Source organism: Crotalus tigris, unplaced genomic scaffold (genome assembly GCF_016545835.1).
Source record: "Crotalus tigris isolate CLP2741 ecotype Arizona unplaced genomic scaffold, ASM1654583v1 scf7180000017666.27876245, whole genome shotgun sequence".
NCBI classification, from domain to species: Eukaryota; Metazoa; Chordata; class Lepidosauria; order Squamata; family Viperidae; genus Crotalus; species Crotalus tigris.
In genome coordinates this window covers 1,252,013-1,268,108 of record NW_024096551.1, presented here as the reverse complement: position 1 = coordinate 1,268,108, position 16,096 = coordinate 1,252,013, and the positions used below count along the sequence as shown (strand labels likewise).

The following is a 16,096-nucleotide window of genomic DNA, read 5'->3' as shown; positions in this document are numbered from 1 at the left end:
AGACGGTCTGTTCCCTCGGTGGGGGGGAGGCGTTCCGGTTCTGGGGAAGCGGAGGGTGAGGGCGTGGCAATTTCGGCGTTACTCACTTCCTGGTTTTTCCTTTTTCTTTCGCAGCACGAATGGGGAAGCTGCGAAAGGAGGGGGGTAACCCTTAGCCTGATCTCTCATCAAGGAGCCCCGGGTTGGGCGTTGAAGGGCTGGTTTCCCCGTCTCCGAGCAGACGAATGGAACGTTGTGCTGGGCGGTAGAAAGTCGAGCCAGGAGAAGCGGGCTGCTGGCAGAGCGGGGGCGGCATCGGCGAGCGTGTTGCTTCATCTTCAGCTTGGGTAAGTTGAAGAAAGGAAGAGCTCGTCCAGTAGGAAATGTTTCTATTCCGGGGATTTTGAGCTCGCTGGGAAAAGCGGTAGGTGGGCATCAAGAGATAGCGCTGAGCTAACGAGCGAAAGACCGACAACGTTGCCTTTTCTGTAACTGAGAACATGCGACGGGAGCCCTGCAGGTGGATATGCCCCTCGCACGCCTGAGTGAGCGAGTAAGAGAAATGGAGTGAGTCAAGGAAGCCCGTAGTTTGGGCTCTGGTTGGGTAGGCGGTATGGATTTGACGAGGTAAAGACCAATAACACAGAGAGTCAAGAGGGCCCGACCATGTCCTTCTAATACTATTGGGATTCTAATCATGTCTCGCTATCTGATGCAGCTCCTTTTCTTTAGATTTGAATGCTTTGAATCCAAAGTCTAAAGGTATGTGCTTCTGGGCTGCCAAATTATGTTTCCTTTTTCCAATATGTTCAGCCAGATTGGGAGATTTGGGAGTAAATAGATGGTGTGGTCTTCACTGTAGATAAAAGGATTTCTGTAGTTGGCCTCCATCAAAGCGTTTTTTACCAGTTCATATCTTTATGAGCTGCCAAGAGTCTTATATGATTATGATGGGATATAACTTTGATAATTAAATAGAATATTTCATTATTCCTAGGGATGGATTGTCATTTTCATCAATTTATATTTTTATAGTAATTTTATTAAACATTACAATTAAAAAAATAAAAATGTAACTAAAAAAGAGGAAAAAAAGAAAAAATAGAAAGTATAGAAAAGAAAAATAGAAAGAAAAAAAATAACAATATAGTAAGGAAAATAACAAGTATAAACAATTATTGTTGCCTTTTTTTAGAATGCCACAAGTAATCTCTTCTTCCCATATCTCATCTCTTATCTCTTATTGACTCCTTAAAACTTTGTTTAATCCACCAAAAGTTCATTAAGGGTTCCAAAATTATCTGTTTTAATTCTGATCAAATAAAGCAACTTTATATTCTTTCCTTTTTATTTTAACTATCTTGATCTTTAATTTTTTTTTCAAATAATGTTCTAGAACTTCATTTCTTTGCAGTTGTTTAGTCCCTTTCCACAAAATTCTTCAAAGCTTTAATAACTCTTTTAAATCCAATATAGGAAAGTTATCACGAATACTCATTTGGTTTGTTATTTGTCTATCCCTTTTAATTATTAAGACACTACTGTTTCATTTGTATATTCAATGTAGCGTATTTTTCTAGATCCTTCTTGTAGCCTGTCATTTTAAATTCACTTTTAGATTAGTCTCAGTCTTGTCTAGTGTAATTTGTTTCTCTTCCTTTAAAAAAAAGTCTTAAAAACAGTTTTGGTCCCCAAATTTTCAAGTTATAAGTATATTTTAATTCCAGATAAGTCTTATAGGTTTCGCCAGTGTCTGCAAGTATTAATTCGCTGCTTTTCTGAGAGAGTAGGATGGAAATTCCCTTTTCCTCTTTCATTGGGGGGGAACGCTTTGGGCAGATTTTCAGGAAGAGGTCTTAAAATCATGAAGAAAGGATCAGGTCTCATCCAGTTTCATCCACGTTGCTGTAAAGTTGCTTGGCAGTGCTTGTTGACAACTTTGGACTAGCTACACAAATGCAGCCAGTCTTTCTTCCGCTGGTTTGGAGGGCTTCCTTGGATCAAATGGGGTGGCTTCCACCCCCCCCACCCCCCGTGATCAACGAGAGTCCCCTCCTTGCTTGCCACCTCTACAGGGCAACTATCAACCCTTTCCAGGGTCCCTCAGTGGGGCGAAACCATACACTAAAGATGGATCCCCGTTTTCCTATATCTGCATCACTGCGAGATCCCAACTAGAAGTCTGTTCTCTTCCATTACATCTTTTAAACATAGTCTGTCTATAATGTCATACACTTTTAAAATTAACTTCCAAATCCGCTGTTCACAAATATCCTTCAGCACGTCTAATGCTTTACTCTGTATTAGTAAGTCAAATTTAAATCTTCTTCTCTTTTAATTGTAATCTTTAGTTTTTTTCTGGGTTCCTTTAATATAGTTGTGTCCAAACTGTGACCCAATGGTCACATGTGGCTATAGACAGTTACGGTAGTAATGCAGCCCCCACAGGATTGTAAACCTGAATAGTATTATGTGATTTATATACATAATATATATATTTTATATGCGACCCCAGTCTTCTTGCCTCAGTGCACCTAGGCAAGCCAAAAGGTTGGATATCGATGTTCTAGTGCAGAGGTCCCCAACCTTTTGGGCACCAGGGACCACTTCTGTGGAGAGAGGGTTTTCGGCGGCCCAGAGAGGGCGTGGTTTCATGTATTGTCTGCATCCCGCGGATGGGGCTTTGCTTGTTTGCATGGACCAGTTTCTGGCATGCCACGGCCCAGTGCCAATCCATGGACTGGGGGCTGGAGACCCCTGCCCTAGTGTCCCACCTTCAAAATCCCATTCTATTTTTTTTAAAGAATTCAAAACAAAAGCATTTTCCATAGGAAGGATTCTAAAAATTAATCTCAAACTTTTATTTCAATTTATTTGAATTTTTACTCTGTAAATTTCCAGAATTGACATTCCAATCACCTTTATTCAAAATAATTGAATAATTGATTTTTTAAGTAAGTCCTTGTATTCGCTATGAATTTTGGTGCTGTCTACTCCAAGATTTTAATAGCTGAAAAGTTAATAAGCAATTTTCAAAACTGCTTTTGGACTGTAAAATTCATAATAAAGCATTGAAAAATAAATTCCCCTAAAATTTTATTTGTCAAGAAGCGTCCTTTTGGCCAGTTCAAATGGAGCTTGTGGATTTTATTCTGCGAATACAATATTTATTTTCTGATGCTGAATGAGAAAATGTTACTAAATATAAGTTGTGCACTTTGCATTTTAAAACAAAAACAAATGCTGTGCTGAAATCCCTTAGCAATTTACAAGAGAGTGAAAATTTGAGGAGTGTATGTGCAATAAGGGCATTGAATTTAACAAGACAAACCCACTCCAAAAACTTGGGATAATGCTATTTTAATAAACTTCAATGGTATGTAGTATATAGGGTATTACAGCTTCTGTAGGAACCATAATGATACAAAATGATAATATACACTTATCCACAATGTAATTATATAATGTAATTACGTAGTGTCAGAATTATATATATACTGCCTGCACCATTATTAAGCAAGTTGTATTTTGGAGGATTAATTTTCTTATTGAACAACTACAGTGCTCCTGGTCAATCCAAAATGTTAATAAACCCCAAACCTGAATATTAAAGTAAAAGTGAGGTTTTGGCTTTCATAGGAGAATATCTATGTGTGCACAATTATTGGGCAATTATTAGTATGCATCTAAATGAAAAATGAAAATTTGCCCATCTTACTCATTTATTTGCATCTGTTAAAGTGAGAATAATTAAAAAAACAACTTAAAATGTACTAGTAAACATTTCTGACAAAAGAAATCACTGACCAATATTATCACCCTTCTTTTCAATAACTGTCATAAGCCTTCCATTAATTGTCAGTTTCTTGATCTGTTGACAATTAACATTTTATGTAGCAGCAACCACTGCCTCCCAGACACTGTTCAGAGAATTGTACTGTATTCCTTCATCGTAAATCTCCTGTTTAAGAAGGGTCCACAACTTCTCAATAAGGTTTAGGTCAGGTGAGGAAGGGGGCCATATCATTATTCTTTCATCTTTAAGGCCTTTACTGGCAAGCCACACAATGGAGTACTTTAATGCAGGGGTCCCCAACCTGTGGGCCACAGCCTGGTAGTGGGCCATGGCCTACTGGCTACCAGGCTGCAAGACAGGCTGGCCAGTGTGCACACGTGTGTGCACGCATCCCCATTCACGCTTGCACCATGCCTCGACACAAAAATGTGCCACTGCCATGCCTTGGCATGAAAATGGGACGACACCACGGGGTGCAAAAATGGGATGCCGCTGGACATGAAAACAGAATGCTGCCGCCGCACCGCAGGGTGTGAAAATGGGATGCTGCTGAACCGCGGGGTATAAAAATGGGATGCTACCATGCCTTGGGGCAGAAAAATGGGCTGCCACCACACTAAAAGGTGCAAAATGGGTGCAGCCGCATCGCAGAGCATGGAAATGGGGCGCTGCACCGCACAAGAACAGGGCAGGGCTAGTGAGTATCATGCGGGCTCTAACCCTTCCCCATTTGCATCACGTGCGTGTAAAATGCTTCCCCCTCCCTTTCCCTCTGGTCCGTCAACCGAGAAAGGTTGGTGACCTCTGCTTTAATGCATACGATTGGTATTGTCCTGCATAAAAATCATGGTCTTCTTGAAAGATGCAGAGATTTTTCTGTAACACTGCTTAAAGAAAGTGTCTTCTAAAAACTGGTGGTAGGTTTGGGAGTTGATTTTGAATTCATCTTCAACTGGAAAAGGTCCAAGTAGCTCATCTTTAATAATACCAGCGTATACCAGTACTCTACCTCCACCTTGTTGGTGTCTGAGTCGAAATGGACCTCTGTGCCCATTACTGATCCAGCTATGGACCCATCCATCTGGTTGCTCAAGTCACTCTCATCTCATCAGTCCATAAAACCTTTGAAAAATCTGTCTTCAGATATTTCTTGGTCCAGTCTTGCTGTTTCAACTTATTCAGTTCAGTGATTGTTAGGTTTTAGCCTTCCTTACTTTGGCCATCTCTCTGAACACTGAACACATTGTACTGCTGGGTGCTCCAGGTAGGCTGCAGTTCTGGAATATGACAGCACTGGAGGATAATGAGTTCCTGGTAGCTTCACGTTTGATTCTTCTCAAATCTTTGGCAGTTAATATGTGTCTTTTCCCCCCCTCAAACGTTTCTTGCGATCCTATTGATTATTTGCAACAAAACGTTTGATGGCTCTGTGATCACGCCCCAATATCTTAGCAATTTCAAAAGTGCTGCATCCCTCTGAAAGACTTTTTATAATTTTTGACTTTCCAGAATCAGTTAAATTCCTTTTTTGGCCCATTTTGCCTGAGGAAAAGAAGCTGCCTAATTATTGTGTGCATCTTAATATAAAGTGTTGATCTCCTTAAGCCACACCTTCCATCATTACACAAATACACATCACCTGATATGTTTATATCCATTAAGCATTCAAGTTTATGAAGCTTGGAGATGGAAAATAATGCATGATGATGATATGATCAAAATAGTTGCCTAATGTGCACACAGTGTATATTATCCTGTTTTATATATATTATATATGAGAGCCAGTTCGGTCTAGTGCAGGGGTAGGCAACCTTGGCTCTTTTATGACTCATGGGCTTCAACTGTCAGAATTTCTAAGCCAGCCATGCTGAGGAGAAATGGAGAGGTTTCCATGCTAACCCATGCTGGATCAGGAATTCTGGGAGTTGAAGTCCAGGAGTCATAAAAGAGCCAAGTTTGCCTACCGCTGGTCTAGTGATTAAGGTACTGATCTACAAAGGCCATGAGGCCATAAGTTCAAGTTTCACCTTAGCCATGAAAGCCAGCTGGATGACTTTGGACCAGCCGCTGTCAGCCAGCCCACCTCATAGGATTGTTGTGTGGGGAAAATAGAGGAGGATGGTATGTTAGATATATTTACCACTTTGAGTTACAATTGTAAGAATAATAAAGGTGTGATACAAAAAAATAGATACTCTCCTCCCAAATGGACACAAATAGTAGAATCAAATACTTAGCCTAGAAGATCTCTGAAGTTGGTGGGGTTTTTTTTCCCCATACTAATTTTACAGTAGTTTTGCAATTAGGTTTTATATTAAGGGTGCCCACAGGTTTTCAAATAACAGTATAATAAAAACAAACACTGATCATTTTTTTTCAGCATAGAATACAGGTTCTATTCAAATTCATTATTCTATGATTACTGGTAGATAAATCATATCAATGCAAAAAGGTTAATATAATGAGAGGAAAAAGATGCAATTTTAATAGAACAGAAATGTGGGTACAATATACACTTACCATGTAGCCTTGAATTTTATCAGAAAGTCTTACAATTTATACTTACGAGAAATCTTAATATATGAAACTTATGCAGATCATTTCATATACTGGAAAGCTTGAGTAAATACTTGAGATAATAGCTTTTAGTTTTATATTGCTGAGTGTTTCAAGGAGTTCTGTTCTTATTTCAAAATTTGATATGCATTTTCTTATGGTCAGCATACCTTTCTTTGCAATTTGGATTTTTAATTTTCACCTTCATTTTAAGATGCTTGCCTTATAAGTGACAAGTGGATAGGTGGAAGATGTTATTATTCCTAGATAGTCTGTGATATTATTGGAAGTAGTTTAGTAACTGAAGTAAATTATCTTGGTAAGGAATATTTTTCATTGTAGTTTATCTTCCTTTTTTAAAACTGGGACAGCTTTAAAATGAATTTTTTAAGTTTTCACTTTAGTTTAGGTTATGCTATTTGAAAGAAATGCCCAACTTTAACACTTTAAATTTTGAAATATAAAAACTCTTTTAATAAAGGGAAGTAGAGCAGTGTAAGCATTAATTTTCAATATTTTTCTCCACTTTTTCCATTGCTTATTTATACAAGTGGTCTCAATTAATGAGTTCCACAAAATGGTGGCATTATTTGAATTGTACTATTCAAAATCATATTTCAATGGAAAATAGAGAAACTAGTTCTAGCGCTATAGAAATAGGCAAATAAATTTTTAAAAAACTTTTTAAAAGTTTTATATGTTTATTCATGAAATACATAATAAAAAAGGATAAACCCATATCCAAAGCATACTCTCTATGTCCTATATTCTCCATTTTTTTAACAAATTTCTTCTAAAAATTTGCCTCTTCTTTCTTGAACTATGTTCAAACAGAGCCTTGCTCTTCTCCATGTTGCACAAATGATTAGTGTCTAAAACCCCAACAGCAATTGGTCATGCAACCCCAACTAAGATTTAGTAATATTACATGTATTGGCCTCTCACTAACTGAATTTAGGTTTGTACTGTATAAAAGGGAATAGACTGTTTCTTCTTATTTTAAAAGGTTTAGAGACTATTTAATAATTTTTCACATATAGTGTTATATGTCACATATTTTACTTGGTCTTTATTTCTAAAATTTATCAGAGTTGCAAAGCTATTTTCTTACCTAAGAAAATATCTTATTTTGTGCATCAAAGCTTACATATGACCTTTATTGGGTGGCAGGGAAAGGTTTCTGGCAAAACTTTGCCAGCCAAGGACTTAACATTCTTCCTATATCTCATAGATAGAAAAATATAACCCATAATATAGGATTAAAATGTTGTTGAAGCAAAATCTAATCTAGTAATTTGATACATTGAATTAATTTGCAATAGCATTTCAAAGCAGTGTAATTCATGTTCAAAATTGTGTGTAATATGTCATCTGCTAAATTGGTAGTTACACATTTTAGTTGCTTGATTTGGGCAGATTTATTTATTTACTAATCAATCCATGTTTATGTCTGTTTACATCAGATCACGTGACTGCTAGTGTACAAAAATAAAAAAGTTACAGAAAATCATAGTCATTCAATATAAAATAGCATCTAATTTAAACATGCAATAGTAAGGAAATAAAATACAAATCAGAACTGAATTCTATAGTTTATCAGTTTGGATTATATATTGCCATTAGCCAGGATGCGTGTTTCTCTCCCTTAAAATTAACTGAAGGGGAGTTTCAGTTGATCATTCTGATAGTTTCAATAAATAACAGATATTCAGCTAAATGTCTTTATAAAATAAAGAACTGTATCACAGATGTACAGAAAAAAATACATTAATTCATTAATAAACAGAACCCAACATGATTTATGCCACCATAAGGAAATGTATATATTGTAAGTGCTATCTTGGAGGAACCATCTCAAAGCATACCATATTTTAGAGAGAGCTAGAATTTTGCTCTTAGAATTTTGAAAGGATATAGTAGGCAGATTGTGAAAAATGGTTGCCATGACAAACTGACAAATCCCGCATAGTGGGATTGGCCAGTCATAAAGTATTCATTTACCAGAAATTCTCCTCTAGTGGTTTTTGCCTCCTTGGTCTCAGAGATATCCCTATAAATAAATAAGCTAGTGCTTTGCTTTGCGGAATGCCAGTTCCATGTTTAATTTTTTTATTGAAAAAAAAGTCAAGTGGTTGTGAAACTTAAACATTAAGGAGATTGGAATCTTGAAACTTAGTGCTGCTGGCATCATGTTGTGTACTCTTGCCATCTTTATATCACCATGTCCAGGACTCATTGGGAGATTATGTGATGTTGGAAGAGCCATCAGTGGTATGCCAAAGCAGTTCAAATAACTGTGTCTCATTCATAGATAGATAGATAGATAGATAGATAGATAGGGATGAATATAATTGTGGAATTCTAAATTAAAATGTCCTTTCAGTCATAAAAAATAATTAAGTTCATTACCTTCCTCAATAATTCATCTTACAATGTTGTTGGCAAAGTCAGCTCGAAATCTTTAAAAAGCAAATAGGGCAGCTAGGAATTTCGTTACCACATCAATTGACTAGGAGAACAAACAGAAGTTTTGTGGGAGAGTTTCATGGGGGAGGAGAGTAGGAGATTTAATTGTGAGTTGCCAAGTATGTACTAGACCCATTTTCTTACTAGAAGACTAAGCTACGGCACCTGTAGCAAATGCAAAATTGCTACTTTCTAGAGTAGATGAAAGGAAAGAGAGTAGGCTTTCTTCTTTAGGATTCCTAAAGTAGGAAGAAGCGAACTGTGGCTTTCTAAACAACTCATCAAGTTCTGAAGAGGGTAGGCTATAGTGGTAATTGGAAATATCAATTTAATTCAGTTAGTAGTAAGAGATTTCATAGGTTTCTGATTTTGCTTGCTGAGCTTTATTTTTCAGAAAGTGGAAGAAGCAGGAAGGGAGTCATCTATCATGGACCTAATTCTAATCAGCAAAATGGAATTGGTTGATGAACTGAAGGTGTCAAGCAGCCTGAGGGAAAGCAACCACATCATGTTGGAGTTCATAATGAAAGGAGAGGGAAAGATGAGGCAAGTCAGTTATATACTTTGGTTTTCAGGAATGCAGATATTAATGTAAAGCTAAAGTTGGGCACTACATTATAGTCTGAAATTCAAAAGTAACCTTTGCTCAACTTTGTGTGGTGTGCCAGTTATGCCATTTCCTGGGTAGGGAGGCTGTCTGTTTGGTCATTCATGCCCTGGTCATCTCCCATTTGGACTACTGAAATGTGCTCTACATGGGCTACTCTTGAAAAGTCTCTGGAAGTTTTAGTTGGCACAGAATTTAGCTGTGTGGGCAATCTTCAGTACCCAAAGAACAGTGCATCTAACATCTTTACCAAATGAGCTATATTGGGTGTCAGTTTGCTTCTGGGTCCAATTCAAGATGTTGGTTATGACCTTTAAAGCCCTACATGGCAGAGCCAAGGTGACCTACTGAACCATAATCATCCCATTACATCAGTCCAAACCACACATTCAAGTAGGGAAAGTATGTTGTAGACCATATCAGCTAAAGATTTCTGATTGGCAGCATCTAGAAAGAGAACCTTCTTTGCCATTGCCATCACTCTTTGGAACATTGTCCCCCATAGGTGAGTCAGGCCCCTATTCTCCTTGCCTTTCAGAAATAGTAAAACCATGGCTGTGGGACTGTTTAGCATCATGAAAGCCCATCCTGTCTTTTAATTAACTTTAATATTACTTTTTAGTACATCTGCCTTTTTAAATAGTAAATTTAATATGTTTATGTTTTAGTGTTTTTTACTTGAAGCACTGCCCAGGCTTCCTCTCTGAGGGAGATGAGCAATTTCAAAAATTTGATAAACAAATAAACAAATTGGATTGTAGAGAGCATCCCAGTGTTCTTGCCATGAACTGCCAGGGTCCTTCTCTCTTAAGGCTGTTTCTACCCTTTGGGGCAAGACAGTGGCCATGGTGAACACATGAGCCTTACGTGATGCTGCAGTTCAGGGGTTTGCAAGTGATTGAACAAATGCACACAAAGGTGCTCTTATTGCATTATGTAAAGAAGAATCAAATCAGGTCTCTCTGGAATCTATCATTGACCAAGTACTAGTTTACATTTTTATAAATGACACAGAGAATGGAATGTAAAAGATCCTGAGAAAGTTAAATTAAATTGCAAAATGATTTTATATACGTGTATGTGTGTGTGTGTGTGTGCGCGCGCGCGTGTATCTATGTGTACAGAGACATACATTTTAATTTAATGTACCTGTTATTAAATTACATTTTTTATCATATTAGTAAACTTAATACAGGTAATGCTCGAGTTACGGCAGTACATTTAGCGACCATTCGAAGTTAAGACATAACCCCCCCCCCAAGTACTTACGGCACAGTTCCAAAGTTATGAATGTTGCAGCATTGATCATCGAATCTATCATTGACCAAGTACTAGTTTACATTTCTATAAATGACACAGAATGGAATGTAAAAGATCCTGAGAGGATTAAATTCAATTGCAAAATTATTTTATATACGTGTCTCTCTCTGTGTGTGTATGTATGTACACACACACACACACATTTTAATTTAATGTACCTGTTACTAATTTACATTTTTATCATAATAGTAAACTTAATACAGGTAATCCTCGAGTTACGGCAGTACATTTAGCGATCATTCAAAGTTAAGACATAACCCCCCCCCAAGTACTTACAGCATAGTTCCAAGGTTATGAATGTTGCAGCACCATGGCAGTCATTCACTCTTACAAATGACCACAGACACTGCAACATTTGCCCTGCCTATTCCCCCCACCGGCCAGATCTCCACAGGCATTGGGCCTGTAGATATTTTGCGAAGATCTAGCGAGCCTTTGGTTTATTGGCCTGCTTCGGTGTATTAGATCTTTGGTGCATTCGCATAGAATGGAGGCCTAAAGTATCACAAGATCACATGAGATCAGTAGCGTGAGATCTTGCACTACTGATCTCGTGTGACCTCACGGGCCTGAACGAGATCCACAGTAAAAGGCTTTGCAAATGGAAGGAAGGCCTGAAGCACTGAAGCCTTCCCTCCATTTGCAAAGCCTTTTGTCATCTTTGCAAAAAGCTTTTGCTACTGAGAATGGAAGCCAGAAGGGGTGCGTGTGTCCCTTTTAACCTCCATTCTCAGCAACAAAGGCTTTTTACAAAGATGACCGGAGCCTATAGGGATATGCAATCTCGTCCGTGCACACATCGGCAAGCCTCTGCTCAACATGAACACATAGCAGAGAGGCTGGAGAGGAGATAGCTCCCTTGATCATTAAGATCTACATAAGGTAAGTGATCCAGTTGGGCAGGATAGGGGGGAGTGGGAAACATGAGATAGTGGGTCAGGAGAGGCCTTGGGTAGTTGGAAGCACTAGGTCCCCCATGGCCTTCCCCACCGTGAGATACTTCGTGCACTTAAAGACCCACACATTCAATTAGCAAATGCATGGGCGAAAGCAGGGAGTGATCATGTTCAAGTTACATGATTCACTCCTATGAATCCCCTGGTTATGAATGTAATTGGCAGGCTCCATTACATTCATAACTTAAGGATTACCTGTAAAAATTAAATTTAAAGAAAAAAGCAAACAGAAACAGTAAAAAATGTTTAAAAAGGAAAAAAGAGAAAAGTAGGAATATATTAAAGAAAGAGAAGATAAATATATAAAAAAGTTACTTATAATCAGCATCACAAATATAAAAAAATTTAGTGATTCTTCATCCTCTTCAAGATTACAAACATTTATTTCTTCATCACAGACTTCATCCCATATGCGTGCTGTTTTATAAAACATTTTTCTGTAAAACATTTTTCAGTCCTAGTGTCAGCAGAAAGTGTAAAGGTTTGCCAGAATTAACATATTTTCTTTTAACATTTAACCACCTTTGTATTCCTTCCTTTTACTTCTAGCAATCATAATCTTTAGTTTACAGGATTTAATTTCTCATTTCTTCTTTGCCCTATTGCGCATAGTTCTTCAAAACTTTAATAAGCTTCATTTGAAAATCAAGTAGGAAAAAATTATCTAGGTCACTCTCTGGGTTTGTCATTTAATACAATAACAGATTTAGAAGGGACCTTGGAGGGCTTCTAATTCAACGCCCTTTTAAATTTGTATTATCTTTTTAAATTTTAAAGCTTCATCTTGGTAGATCCTTTTCTAAATCATTCTCTTGGCCTGTCAATGGTAAATTCATTTCTTAAGTAGTTCTAGTATATGAAAGGCAGGCATCAATTTGGAAAAGATAAAATGTAAACTGCTAAGACACAAAACATAATCAGCAAAAGCTTGCACTTCATAAGCCAATTATAAAGGAGGAGACAAAGGAGACAATAAAGTTAAAACTGAGTAAAACTCCAGGACCAAATGAACTTTATCTGCATTGTGTAAGACAGAGATCCCCAACCCTCGGGTTACAGCCCACAACTGAGCTTTGACCCATTTGGAACCGGGCCATGGAAGTGGCGGGTGAGCATAAGTGCATCCCCATTTGCACAAGCAGCAGGTAAGTGCATGCGCGTGCACTCTGTTTGCATGAGTGGTAGGTGCTGGCTGCTTGTGCAAATGGAGCTACACGCGTATTTGCCCATTGCTTGTATGGAACCAGCCCCTTCCCCCAGCCAGTCTGCAAAATCAGAAAGGTTGGGGAACTCTGGTCTAAGACTTTCAAAAATATCTTAATAAATATTTCAGGTAATTAATGAAATACAACAATTTTTCCAGCACTGGAGATGGATAATCCACCAATGGATTTAGACTGTGTTCCTGCCCAATCAGATCAAGTCAGCCAAAGTTGCCACACCCATCCTGGACCAGAGAGATCCCGTTCTTGACTTGATCTGTCCCAGGACAGTCGTGCAAGTTGGCTCTTAGGCAGGTACAGTCTCTATTGGTAGATTTTCCATTTCCAAATTGCTGAACAGAATTTGGCCTCCTAGCAAATTCCTATTCCTCCTTTCCTTTTGATTCCTAATTCGGGGGGGATATAAAAAAAACCTGGCTCTTTGCTAGGGAAGGGGCTCCTTCCTCAAACCCCTTCCCTTTCCCTCCCCAGCCTTAGCTTGCTGGATTCAGCCTGTGGACTAACGGCCGTTAGTCCCCAGCTGACATTAATTTGGCCCCATTCCTACCGGAGCTTGCGGCTGCAGCTCCGGTGGTTGAATACCAGCGCCGGCGGAGGAGGCTGGTTGCGACGGGCCCAGGATTCCCCTTGGAAATCCTCACGTCTCTGACTTCTTGGAGCTGTGGCTGCAGCTCCGGTGCCTAATTCCACCGGTGCCTAATTCTGCCGGTCGCCTCCCTTTCCCCTTCAGCTTCTGGGGCCTTGTGATTGTGCCTTTATGGCCAGAGGCGCGTGCGTGCCAAAAAACCCCAGTGCCAATCCGCTGTTAGACGGCAGATCCAAGGGGTGGAAGGCTCCGCTTTTTCTTTAAATTGCAAGCTTCCAGGCGCGGACCTTCTCCTCGGACAAGGTGTCATTTGTTCTGTGCTGGCATTTTCTTCAGAAGCCTCCTGGACCGTGACAGGTCTAGGCGCCTCCCCCCCCACGCGGTCGCCATTTTGGGCTGTGTGGTCTCGATCCTTACCGGCTCATTCCAATTCCACAAGGGGAATACCGAAGGAAGGGGCTCCTTCCTCCTCCTTACTGACTATTCTTCCCTGTTACGGAACAGGGACGTACATTGGGGGTGATTTGAGACAGGTGGTCCAGGGATAATGAATTCAAGGTCCCACCGGTGGCAGGAGACGGCTTCCTTTTTGGGAGCTAGACAGGCCCATTTTACCTTGAGGCCTAATATCTCAAGGAGTAATGGAGTCTCCAAGCCTCTTATGACTCTGTTTGTGACCTGGTCTTGAGTTCTCCACCTTAGGTATGTCAAATACAATGGACTACAGGTGTGGTCCGTTATTATTATTATTTTCCGAATTGGCAGCGCTTTCTACCCGGGATGACCTGTGCATTTTCCACCAGGATCGAGTAGTCCTCTGCCTCAATCCTACCTTTCTTCCAAAGGTCAACTCCCTTTTCCACAGGGCCCAGGAAATCGTGTTCCCGGATTTCTGTCCCAACCCATCGCATGATCGGGAACAGCAATGGCATCTATTGGATGTCCGCAGGGCGCTCCGGTACTATATCTCACAGACAGCGGCATTCTGCATCTCAGAGGTCCTCTTTGTCTCCTTCCGCTCTTCCTCCAGGGGTCGGAAGGTCTCCTCCACGATTGGCAGGTGGATTAGGGCGTGTATTGCAGGGGTGTATCAAGCCGCTTCATTGCCGATTCCATGACAGATTATGGCCCACTCTACTCGAAATGCTGCTACGTCCGCGGCCTGGACCACTCAGGCATCCATTGAAGACGTCTGCAGGGCAGCCACATGGTCTTCACCATCTCCTTTTATACGGCACTATAAGATTGATAGGTTTGCCTCGGCGGAGGGCTTCTTTGGTAGGAGGGTTCTCCAACAGGTCGTACCTCAAAGTGCCATGCCGGAATGGCCTGCTCCCCTCCCTCAGGGACAGTAGGCTTTGGTATGTCCCATTGGTGGATTATCCATCTCCAGTGCTGGAGAAGGGGCGTTGTCTTACCTGAATGCCTTTTCTTAGCATGGAGATGGATAATCCACTCCTGCCCTTGCAGGTTACTTAGGCCTAGGGCTAGATTGATGAGCCAGTCTTGCGGTCAGTCAATGGCTACGCTCGTGTCAAGACTGGGATCTCTATGGTCCAGGACGGGCGTGGCAACTTTGGCTGACTTAATCTGATTGGGTAGGAACACAGTCTAAACCTATTGGTTGATTATCCATCTCCGTGCTGAGAAAAGGCATTCAGGTAAGACAACGCCCCATCTATTACCTACATCATGGCAAGAGGTGTTTATATCTCTGATTTATAAAGAAGAAAATAATTCATCCTGCCAGGGTCATAAAGGTTTATATCTTAATGAATATTAATTATATTTTATGGCCATCCTGGCAGAAAGTTTAAATAATAGTATTGGACAGGATATAGAAAAATATCAGAAACATTTTGAGGGTGCCAATGATGGTTGTGGAAACAGAAAAAGCTTTTGATAATTTGGAATGCTCTTTTACGCTTTCAGTATAGAAATAAATAAATTCAATTTTTATCATAAATTCAAAATATGTATCAAGAATAAACAGTCATCCCAATCCTCAGGCCCTGGCAATGGTTAAGAATGAGAAATTTGAAGAAAGAAATAGAGGGGCTAATTATGGCTGCACATGACCAAATCTTAAGTACAAATGCATACAAAACTAGAAATGAGAAGAGAGGAACAGACAGCAAACACCGCCTCTGCAGAGAAAGTGAAGAGTACAAGTAGACCATTAGCTGCATATGAACAAGCGACATGGTCAAGTAGGCCAGTGTAGGTTAACAGAAGTATTATGTCTAGATTATGGGAAGTAATAATTTCATTGAAGTTTGTACTAATTAAATGATATTTAAATACCATTTTTATTTCCATTCTAGACATCACACATTAAAAGGGACCTGAAGACATTGCACCAGATTCAGGAGAATAGATAAAAGGATAATAAGAGATCAGGAAGCATGCTTTTTGATGAATTTTTAAAGGTTAGATATATTTCAAGAGAATATAAGAGAGGGATATAATAGTTTTTGGCACTTCAATATAAACCAAGTCAGGAAACAACCTACAGAAGACTTAATCTATACCTATTGGCTGTAGTCACACTACCTGATAGGTTCCCTTCCCGTATTCTTTATTATACCAGATGATTTATAAGATCCT

General features: G+C 39.4%; 1 protein-coding gene across 7 annotated transcripts in view; it reads left to right on the top strand.

Moving 5' to 3' along the window:
• ZDHHC3 (zinc finger DHHC-type palmitoyltransferase 3) overlaps positions 1 to 16,096 on the top strand; it is a 44,587-nt gene that overhangs the window by 3,549 nt on the left and 24,942 nt on the right. For 2 of the 7 annotated variants that reach the window (XR_005555881.1, XM_039336113.1), the window contains exon 1: positions 47 to 326. The gene's annotated coding sequence lies outside the window, so the exon portion shown is untranslated. Of the gene's footprint in view, positions 1 to 38; positions 327 to 9,156; positions 9,344 to 16,096 lie in introns of those variants that run through there. The other 5 variants (XM_039336109.1, XM_039336111.1, XM_039336112.1 and 2 more) reach the window with 5 other exon arrangements.